The 11,882-nt window shown below is 37.0% G+C and overlaps 1 non-coding gene across 1 annotated transcript; it reads right to left on the bottom strand.

Annotated features, from left to right (window-relative positions):
* Window positions 1-5,375: 5,375 nt before the first annotated feature.
* On the bottom strand, window positions 5,376-5,447 carry TRNAA-UGC. Its single transcript has one exon. It is a non-coding gene; the product is annotated as a tRNA-Ala (tRNA).
* Between the last annotated feature and the right edge of the window lie 6,435 nt (window positions 5,448-11,882).

The following is an 11,882-nucleotide window of genomic DNA, read 5'->3' as shown; positions in this document are numbered from 1 at the left end:
TCTGTTATAGCCTTAGCACTTCTACTCCACTCAATATGTTCTACATCATACAATATGTGTAGACTTAAGAACATCTCAGCACTGGTTCTGTAATAGCCCCATCACTCGTATGCCACTCAACATGTTCTCCATCATGCATTACGTGTGTACTTAGGAACACCTCAGCACTGGTTCTGTAATAGCTGTATCACTTGCATTCCACTCAACATGTTCTTCATCAGGCAATATGTGTGGAATTTGAAACATCTCAGTACTGGTTCCATAATTGCCCTATCACTCACACTCCACTCAAAATGTTCTCCATTATGCAATTTGTGTGGACTTAAGAACACTTCAGCACTGGTTCTGTTATAGTCCTATCACTCATACTCCACTCAGCATGTTCTTTATCATATGTGTGGAGTTACACCTCTGCAGTGGTTCCATAATAGCCCTATCACTAATACCGAGTTCAACATTTTCTCCATCATGCAATATGTGTGGACTTAGGAACACCTTAGCACTGGTTCTGCAATTGCCCAATTACTCATACTCCACTCAGCATGTTCTCCATCATACAATATGTGTGGATTTAGGAACACTTCAGCAATGGTTCCATAATAGCCCTATCACTTGTACTCTACTCAACATGTTCTCTATCATGCAATATGTGTGGATTTAGGAACACCTCAGCAATGGTTCCATAATAGTCCTATCACTCGTACTCTACTCAACATGTTCTCCATCATACAATATGTGTGGATTTAAGAACACCTCAGCAATGGTTCCATAATAGCCCTATCACTCGTACTCTACTCAACATGTTCTCCATCATACAATATGTGTGGATTTAGGAACACTTCAGCAATGGTTCCATAATAGCCCTATCACTCGTACTCTACTCAACATGTTCTCCATCATACAATATGTGTGGATTTAGGAACACTTCAGCAATGGTTCCATAATAGCCCTATCACTCGTACTCTACTCAACATGTTCTCTATCATGCAATATGTGTGGATTTAGGAACACCTCAGCAATGGTTCCATAATAGCCCTATCACTCATACTCCACTCAACATGGTCTTTATCATACAATATGTGTGGACTTAGGAACACCTCAGCACTGGTTCATACTACACTCAACATCATGTAATATGTATGGACAAAGGAACACCTCTACACTGATTCTTTAATACTACTATCACTCATACTGAACTCAACATGTTCTTCATCATGCAATATGTGTGTACTTAGGAGCACCTCAGCACTGGTTCTGTAATAGCCCTATCACTCATACTCCATTCAACGTGTTCTCCATCATAGCATATGTGTGGATGTAAGAACGCATCAGAAGTGGTTCCACTCCACTCAACATGTTCTCCATCTTATTATATGCGAGAACTTAGGATCACCTAAATACTCATTCTGTAATAGCCCTATCACTTGTATTCCATGCAATATGTTCTCCATCATTCAATATGTGTGGACTTAAGAATACCTCATCACGGTTCTATAATAGTCCTATGACTTGTACTCCACTCAACGTGTTCTCCATCATACAGTATGTGTGGACTTAGGAACACATCAGTACTCCTTCTGTAATAAATCCAATAGTCACATAAGGAGGATACACCAGGACAATCGAAGCCAACCAATATCCGAATAAAAGCTTTATTACAACAAAATAAAGATGAGTGGCCTTTCCGTCTCCTGGACGTTTCATCAGACTTAATTAACCATCACTACAATATAACTTTATATAATAACAGAATAGCTCCTATTGGAGAACCAATATAACATTCAAAGACAATTAATTATTAAAAAAGAAATGCAGTGTAGATGAATCACTTTGTTGCTAATAAGTGCTGCTTAATTTCTTTAGTCAACATAAAAACATATACAAAGAATAACTTATATATATATAATTACAAAAGTTCCTGTGCATATCAAAATTTAATACAAAAACATATAAATATAAGCATGAAGAAAACCCATGCTGATAAAACCCTTTAAAAATAAAATTTTATGGGTTTAAAAACTTACTATTTGTGTTTAAAAGGCCTGTCTGCCAAAAAAGGTCTCAGAGAAATTTTATCATTAAGGCCATGACCTCTATCTGCTGCTAACTTGAGTATCCATTTAATCTCTCTCTTCTCCACATTATTACGTATGTGGCCTAACCTTTCAGTACTATAGACATGTTCCAATACTAGGAAACTAAAGGTATGTGTGCTATCTCTATGTAGCACATGATAAGCTAGTGCATTGGTCTCATCCTCTTTATTGATGGCATAAATATGTTCCCTAATATGCTCCCTTAGAGTTCTAGTGGTCATGCCTACATAGAAACATTGACATTTATTACATTGAGTTAAATAAACCACGTTCCTGGTTTTACAATCGACATACTTAGTAAACTCATATCTTTTGCCTGTATCTGGATGTATAAATTCACATGAACTCTTAATATAACTGCACTGATTACAGGTACGACATGCTTGTGTGCCTTTCCTTTGTGATATCAAACCATCATGTCTATTATGATTATAACATAGTAACCTCTTAAGAGACTTGGTGTTCTTATAACTAAAAGAGGGTCTGTCTCCTACTATTCTCATAATATTTTCATCTAATTGTAGAATGTTCCAGTGTTTTTTAATGATGTCAACTATAAAAGGATTGTTGTTAGTATAAGATATTGCTAATCTCCTCTTACTAGTGTTAGCACGATTATCATTAGTTCTGACTGAGGGCATGTTCCTGTTTATATATGGTTTGTCCTTCCCATCACGTTCTGTGCTAAAAAGCCAACTAAGTTCCCTCTTGTGATAGCCTCTAACTGTGAATTGAGGCTATCACAAGAGGGAACTTAGTTGGCTTTTTAGCACAGAACGTGATGGGAAGGACAAACCATATATAAACAGGAACATGCCCTCAGCCAGAACTAATGATAATTGTGCTAACACTAGTAAGAGGAGTTTAGCAATATCTTATACTAACAACAATCCTTTTATAGTTGACATAAAAAAAAAACACTGGAACATTCTACAATTAGATGAAAATATTATGAAAGTAGTAGGAGACAGACCCTCTTTTAGTTATAAGAACACCAAGTCTCTTAAGAGGTTACTATGTTATAATCATAATAGACATGATGGTTTGATATCACAAAGGAAAGGCACACAAGCATGTCATACCTGTAATCAGTGCAGTTATATTAAGAGTTCATGTGAATTTATACATCCAGATACAGGCAAAAGATATGAGTTTACTAAGTATGCCGATTGTAAAACCAGGAACGTGGTTTATTTAACTCAATGTAATAAATGTCAATGTTTCTATGTAGGCATGACCACTAGAACTCTAAGGGAGCGTATTAGGGAACATATTTATGCCATCAATAAAGAGGATGAGACCAATGCACTAGCTTATCATGTGCTACATAGAGATAGCACACATACCTTTAGTTTCCTAGTATTGGAACATGTCTATAGTACTGAAAGGTTAGGCCACATACGTAATAATGTGGAGAAGAGAGAGATTAAATGGATACTCAAGTTAGCAGTGGATAGAGGTCATGGCCTTAATGATAAAATTTCTCTGAGACCTTTTTTGGCAGACAGGCTTTTAAACACAAATAGTAAGTTTTTAAACCCATAAAATTTTATTTTTAAAGGGTTTTATCAGCATGGGTTTTCTTCATGCTTATATTTATATGTTTTTGTATTAAATTTTGATATGCACAGGAACTTTTGTAATTATATATATAAGTTATTCTTTGTATATGTTTTTATGTTGACTAAAGAAATTAAGCAGCACTTATTAGCAACAAAGTGATTCATCTACACTGCATTTCTTTTTTAATAATTAATTGTCTTTGATTGAATGTTATATTGGTTCTCCAATAGGAGCTATTCTGTTATTATATAAAGTTATAGTGTAGTGATGGTTAATTAAGTCTGATGAAACATCCAGGAGACGTGAAAGCGCTCACTCATCTTTATTTTGTTGTAATAAAGCTTTTATTCGGATATTGGTTGGCTTCGATTGTCCTGGTGTATCCTCCTTATGTGACTATTGGATTTTCTGCTTCTTTGAAGGGGATACTTTATCCTGATTTGTGTTTATATGTTTTCTCACTCCTTCTGTAATAACCCTATCAGTTGTACTCCATTCTTTATGTTCTCCACCATGCAATATGTGTGGACTTTGGAATGCCTCTGTACTGGTTCTGTAATAGCCCTACCACACATACTTCACTCGACATGTTCTCCATCGCACAATACGTGTGACGTAGGAACACCTCAGTACTGATTTTATAATTGCCCTATCATTTGAACTTCACTCAACATGTTCCCCATCTACTAAGTATGTGTGGGCTAAGGAACACTTCAGCCCTGGTTCTGTAATATCCCTGTCACTCATACTCCACTCAACATGTTCTTCATCATATGTGTGGACTTAGAACAGCTCAGTCCTGGTTCTGTAATAGCCCTATCACTTGTATTCCACTCAACATATTCTCCATCATATGTGTGGACTCAGGAACACCTCAGCACTGTTTCTGCAATAGCCCTATCACTCGCATTCTATTCAATATGTTCTCCATCATGCAATATGTGTGGAGTTAGAAACACCTCAGTACTGGTTTTGTAATAGCCCTATCACCCCTACTTCATTCAATATGTTCTCCTCATGGAATATACGTGCACTTAGGAACACCTCAGCACTGGTTCTGTAATAGCCCTATCACCCCTACTTCATTCAATATGTTCTCCCCATGGAATATACGTGCACTTAGGAACACCTCAGCACTGGTTCTGTAATAGCCCTATCACTCATACTCCATTCAGTATGTTCTTCCTCATGCACTATGTGTGGAATTAGGAACTGCTCAGTACAGGTTCGTTATTACCCCTCTCTCTAGTATTCCACCCGACATGTTCTCCATCATGCAATATGTGCTGACTTAAGAACACCTCAGCACTGGTTCTGTAATACCCCTCTCACTCGTACTCCACTCAACACGTTCTCCATCATATGTGTGGTCTCAGTAACATCTCAGCGCTGGTTCTGTAAGAGGCCTGTCACTTGTACTATGCTCCAGCTACTCTCCAACATGCAATGTGAATGGACTTTTTTATTTGTTATTTTATTATTTGTTTACTGTGAAAGGCCAACTTGGAACAAAGCCAATTTTCAGCAGAGGCCCGAGGAAAAATGCTCCAGATGCATGTCTTTGTAATGTGGGATGAAACTGGATCACCCAGAGGAAATCCACATGAATGCAGGGAGGACATGCAGACTCCACACAGAAGGCACACCAGCCGAGAATCAAACCAGAGAACCTCTTATGTGAGATGACAATGCAACCGCTGCACCATCCAAAAGCTTTGGAAATGCTGGGAATTTAACCCAGGACCTCATACATGCAAATCATGCACTCTACCATTGAGCTACATCCCCTCACATTTAGGATTTGGGTATGAATGTGATGTTGTACCATCAGCGTTGTCATGTAGTCCTGTCTGTGTGGAGTATACAGTGTACTAAGGTAATGTGAACTTTGTTGCTACGATTGAACTGAAGTAATGCTATTTCTAACATTACACTTTCTCATTCTTGAATGCTTTCATGGTTGTTTTGTTCTAAGTATGGTCCACAAAAATACTCAGAACACCATGATATGGCTGGCAGTGTCAGTGACTCAGCAGGTAGCTGAGTGCAGTATGACTGATAGGGATATTAGAGAACCAGGACTGAGGTGTTCATAAGTCCACACATATGATGGATAGCATGTTGAGTCAGGTATGAGTGATAGGGGTCTTACAGAATCAGTGGTGAAGTGTTCTTAAGTTCACAGATATTACATGATGAAGATGCTGATAAGTACAGGAAGCTCTGTACTTCTTTTTCCAGAGATGGTAATTACATTCATCTACCAGTATAGATGTTGTAGCAGAAAGTAAAAAGCAAAAAAATAAAAGGGGTGCTGCACTCCTTATATGCCACCCTTTGAATGGGACATCAAACCAAGCGCTCATCTGTCCAAGTTGGTATCAGCTCAGGCAGATGCAAATGATCTCATGACACTTAGAGAAAAAAGTAAGTTGGTTAAAATAGCATGAAATGACAAGAACAACAAACAGTGATAATATCAAGTATTTATACAGAAGTACCAACACTCTTACTCAGATAGAGTTGCACCACCTCACCATCTCTAGCTCTTTTAAGTATAGCTGCACATCTGATAAGATATTTTTAGGTTTACAAATCCGACTGTGCTACTGATATGCACTTCTACAAGCACATAGCTTACATAAGACCATTGCGACCACCTTCTATTAAGAGTTGTTGACTTCTCCATGTCAGTGTAACCCCATGCATTCATTTTTCTTTAGTATTTGCAGGTAAACCTTCAATCCCTAATTTTTGTTTTAATAAAGCCAACTCAACAATTTATACCCTTCAGTTAAACAAGCAATCTCATTTTCTATTTCCAACTTAATTTGACCTACAATCTCCATAAAATCAGATTATCTATTTATTTATTTTATTTTTTTATTTTACATTTGTTGACCGGGAAAGTCCGACTGGATATATGTCCATTTTTGATGGAGGCCCCGGGAGAAAAGCTCCAAATACAATAAAGACATTTTGTAAACATTATTAAAAAGGATTTTTGATTATTAAGACTCAACTTAAACTTTAAACATACTTAATGTACATATTCTTTACAAGTACAGTCATAGAGAATAACATAACACAGAGAGTTGTTACATGGGCTAACAAAAATTCTTTAGGAATAATTAAAAAAGGGAAATAAACAAAGCAAGAGGAATCCAGTACTATAGACATAAAAGTGAGAAGCAAAAAGGAGACAGTGTCAGTCAGGATTTGACATAGCCATTGTGATTTTAGGAAGATTTAAGTTGTTTTTTGAAAAGAGGAGTGGATGTCAGGGATGCTATTTCTCTTGGAAGCTTGTTCCAAGGGTTACCAATCAAGTTAGTAAATAGGCAGTCCTCAGATTTGTTGCTGGATTTTAGGGTAGAGACAAGTACTCTGTTGGCAGATCATAAGGTTAAAAGATTTTGATAGGGGCTAATAAAGTTTCTGAGTATGGGAGTATTTGAGAGATGATGCAGGATCTTGTGAATGATTATGAGTTGCTGAAAAAGAAATTGGCTTTGCAGTTCTAACCATCCGAGAAGTTTGAGATTTTTGCAGTGGCGGGTGCGAAATGGGGCATCAGTGGCAAATCTGGCTATGTTGTTATAAGATGTTGCCAACTTATTTATATTGCTTTTGGAGAGATTTGTATAAATTGAGGTGAGGCATAGAGGAGGATAGAGATTAGGTGAGTTTGGGCAATAGTAGTCCTGGCTGAAGGAGCAAGAAAGGGTTTAATTCTGTACAGGGAACCACATTTTCTATTAACTGATTTGATAGTTCGATTAATATGAGTGTCAAAATTAATGTTGCGATCAATTGCTACCCCTAAAAGTTTGGTGGTTATGTCAGGAGCTATTAATGTACCATTTTTAGAGATGACTGTGAAGTTTATGGTGGGGGATTTTTGAGTGTGAGTGAACAATAGTAATTTAGTTTTTTTAGGGTTAAGGAGGAGACAGTGTTGATGGAACCAGTTTTCTACTAAAGTAAATATTTTTTGGGTTGTGGCTTGAAGTTGGGAAGGTGAGGAGGTGGCACAAATTAAGGTTGAGTCATCAGCATATTGTATACAGGTGGTTTGAGGAAGGGAGGCTGGCAGATCATTAATGAATATAGGAAAGAGGAGCGGTCCCAAAATTGATCCTTATGGCACTCCGAGAGTAATAGGGAGCAGAGAGGACAGTTCATTATCCCAGAGGACTGCTTGCTGTCTGTTTTCTAAGTAAGATTGAAACCATTTCACTGTTAGTGTATCTAATGAGAGAGATTTAAGTGTGTCTATCAATAGTTCGTGATTTACCATGTCAAATGCTTTGAAGAGGTCAATAAACATGGCAGAGGATAGGAGATTGTTATTTCGATTTTTATTTATACAGTCTATAAAGGACAGGAGAGCTGTGGTGGTACTATGATATGGTCTAAAACCATGTTGGCAGTCTACTAGAAGTAGACTTACTAGTAGACTAATTATTTTATTGTTTTAACCTACATTCTTACCTCTTTAAAAGTGCTTTCTGCTCCTGTAGGTCTGTAATACAGTTGCTCTATTTTGTGGTCATGCATGACATTCCTATGCTAGAAGGAGAACCGATATTAGGTTTCTGTAATTATACTTTCTTACCTATTCTGACAAGTCTGGCTCAGCATGTTTCCCTCTTAGCAATTTACTTGAATACTAGGCCTCCCAGCACCTGTGGTACTTTCATAGCAAACTGCGTATCAGTGCTATCAATAAGCAATTTTAAATCATATCCTACAATAAAGAATCCTCAGTGCAGAACAGAAACTACTGACTTCAACATATTTATGGCCCCTACCTCTTCCTTGCCATATGGTATATAATATAGCTTTCCTCTAATATGTCTTAACAAGATGACTCCAAGTAAAGTTCCTCTTTACTGTTGTTTCTGATTCCCCCAGCATCAAGTACACATCTATATAGTCGTTAGACCGAAATAATAGATTTACTTATATTTATTCTTACATAACTTTTTTAGAATTATACTGCAAAACTATTGCATACTTTTACATGTTTTCTTGCATACTCTTTCGCTCATTCCCTTCATCTGGTACAAAAACAAGAACATCAAATTCTATGCCTAATAGCTTATACTACACTTTGAAAAGGTAAATATCATCATTTCCTTGATAGTCAAAACCTCCCATCTTATCAGTTTTAATGTGAAAAACTATACTATGTAATTCTGAATGTGTGTTCACCCACTCATCAAACACACATAAAAATATTCCACTCAAAATACAACTATAGAGCACATGGTTTATTACAGTTTTGAACACTATTGTCTGACAATGTAAAAAGACTTCTTCCTGAATGAATACAAACTACATTACTATTCTTATATAAGATACATTGAATCATGACTTCAAATGCAAGAACACATTATATTCTCCCCAATTAAATAAATAAATACAATTTATATATATATATATATATATATATATATATATATATATATATATATATTCATATATGTAAAAGTGTGCTTGTAGAACCATATAAAAAACTACTTGAATTTTCTTTTTCATTTTAGAGTACTTATGATTGAAGCATTATCATTAATGCATGGGAATTTAATCTCAATTGTGATTGTAATTCCTTCAAGGCATGAGCATCACCTCTCTTCATAGCTATAAACACATTATATATTACAACTAATAATGAATTAAACTAAAACCTGCATAAGTAGTAGTGTTCCTATATAAAGTGTTCTCAGTAGTTGTGTTAAGCAATGATCCACAACTGTCCGTGGGTATATCAGGATTTACCCACAGCCGGTGAAGTTTAATCATGAGGTCAAAGCCAGCCATAAGTAAATCTTGATATTCCCACAAACAGCAGTGGATAATTGCTATTATACAATTACGATATTTAAATAAGAAATTACTTACCTTTCTTAAATAATGTAATTGCACATGGACACCAGCCTACTTCTGTGTTGGCTTTCCTTTATTGATATACTTTACATCAGTGGTTCCCAAACTTTTTCGATTCTCGGCTCCCTTGTTGAATCCAAGTTTTCCCAAGGTGCCCCCCCCCCCATCAAATTCTAGCAAGTATACTTTGTGAAATAATATATTTTTTTAATTAAAAAGGTAAGTTAGGTAAAAATAAATACACGTATTTAAGATCACAAAAAATGTAATTGTAATTGAACAAATTAATAACACAGGTATTTAAGATCACAAAAACATATATTTAAATTCAACTGTCCAGAATTTCGTAAAATGTCCAGATTTTTATATTTGGTCTACATCTGATCAAATTTATAGTATTCTGGGGAGAGTTTGTCATTATAGCTTACAAAACCACTACATGCTGCATGATCAAAAATGCTCAGAGGTAATTGCATTGATAAAAAAAAAAAACACACACACAATATTACCTCACAAAGTCTTCTTTTTTTACCAAACTTAAAGCACTTTTTGTTAAAATACCGCATTTCTTCTCCCACCAGAGATATCTGACTTTTCAAAACCAATTTTTTTTTTTATTTATTTTACTTAAACTATGTTGACCGGCTAAAACAATGAGTAAAAGGTCACACAGAAAAAACAATTACTGCAAAATATCCCAACTAACAAACTAAAATAATAAGTAAAAAGGTCACACAGAAAAAACAAACAGAAAAACTACGCTGACTGGGTTAGTCCCAACTAGGCCAATGGCCTTTTTTTCAGGGGAGACCAGATGTTGTATTCATACTGATTATGGGAAATTTGGCCAGGGCCCAAGGAAACTTTCCCAATTCTTTTCAATAAGTGCTATGGAATCTCTTACATTCACCCAAGCTACCATCAAGCCAGGCAAATGGGGCCTCAGTTTAACATCTATTTTTCTGACCTGCCTTGAGACAAGAGATTTATACAATTTCATACAGCCTCAAAATTACAAAAAGAAAAAAAAGGGTAAAGACAATTTTGTTTTCAATGGACAGAGAGGTCAAGGCCACAGACAGCTCCTTTACATTTATAGATGGCCACATGAATCATTAATTAAACTCAGTACTAGGCAACTATTTACAAATGAAACTGCTACCCAGATGAAAACATTTTCCAGAAAGGATGGACTAACAAGGGTAGACAGAATCATGTTAACATTTTACAGAAAATACCTGGACTGCTTATTGACTTTTTAACCACTTCAATGTAAAGGAGCTGTATGTGGCCTTGACCTCTCTGTCCATTGAAAACAAAATTGTCTTTACCCTTTTTTTTTTCTTTTTGTAATTTTGAGGCTGTATGAAATTGTATAAATCTCTTGTTTCAAGGCAGGCCAGTCACAGCCCTTAAGGCTAAACAACACACCTAATACACTTGTAATAGGTGACTCTATTGTCAGACACACTGACGTCCCTCTCACCAGGCTGAACAAGGAGAAGGTCACTGTAAGCTGCCTGTCGGGTGCCAGGATCTGCCACATAACACAAGCACTCAGGTCACTCCAAAGCAAGTACAAATATGACTCCTTCATTGTCCATGCTGCATGCTGGTGTGAATGACCTGAGATGTACCTCCCTGGATTACATGAAAAGAGACATAGAGGAGCTCTCTGATCATGTGGCCCAGGCCGGTATGACCCTGACCTTGAGTAGCATCTTACCCTCACCAAGAATGATACCACAGTATAAAGACAAAATGATCAATTTCAACAATTGGCTAAAGTATTGGTGTCACTCAAAGGGGATCCAGTGTCTGTCAGCCTGGGATGACATGCTTGACAAGCCACGTTGCTTCGCTAGGGACGGCTTGCACCTGTCACCCCTGGGTTTTTGAATACTGTCCAAGGCTCTTGCCACCCCCATAGTGCCTTTTTAGGCAAGGCTCAAAAGACAAACACATCTCCTTAGACAACACAAGGAAAATGAACTAAGGGTAATGCTGCTCAACGCCAGAAGTGTAAACCTCAAGATGCACGCACTCGAGGCTCTCCTCAGTATGGAGAATATTGATATCTGTGCAGTAACAGAAACCTGGTTCAAGGCTCCCGAGAGCACCCCAGCACTACCAGGTTATACCTCATACCATGCTTTTCGGTCCCAAAACTCGGACCAAACCACAAGAGGAGGGGGAGTATCCATATTCATCAAAGATATCCATACCTCCAGGCTAGTGGCACTGCATGAAGCATCTGAGACCATCCATGTGCAACTAACAGTGGGCAAAACTGCCTTCCAGTTTGTAGCCTGCTACAGACCACTCTCCCAA

This window comes from Protopterus annectens, chromosome 4.part0, assembly GCF_019279795.1.
Source record: "Protopterus annectens isolate FY-2018-M chromosome 4.part0, PAN1.0, whole genome shotgun sequence".
Taxonomy (NCBI): domain Eukaryota; kingdom Metazoa; phylum Chordata; order Ceratodontiformes; family Protopteridae; genus Protopterus; species Protopterus annectens.
Note: the sequence above shows the minus strand (reverse complement) of the source record. Positions and strands in the feature narration are given on the sequence as shown.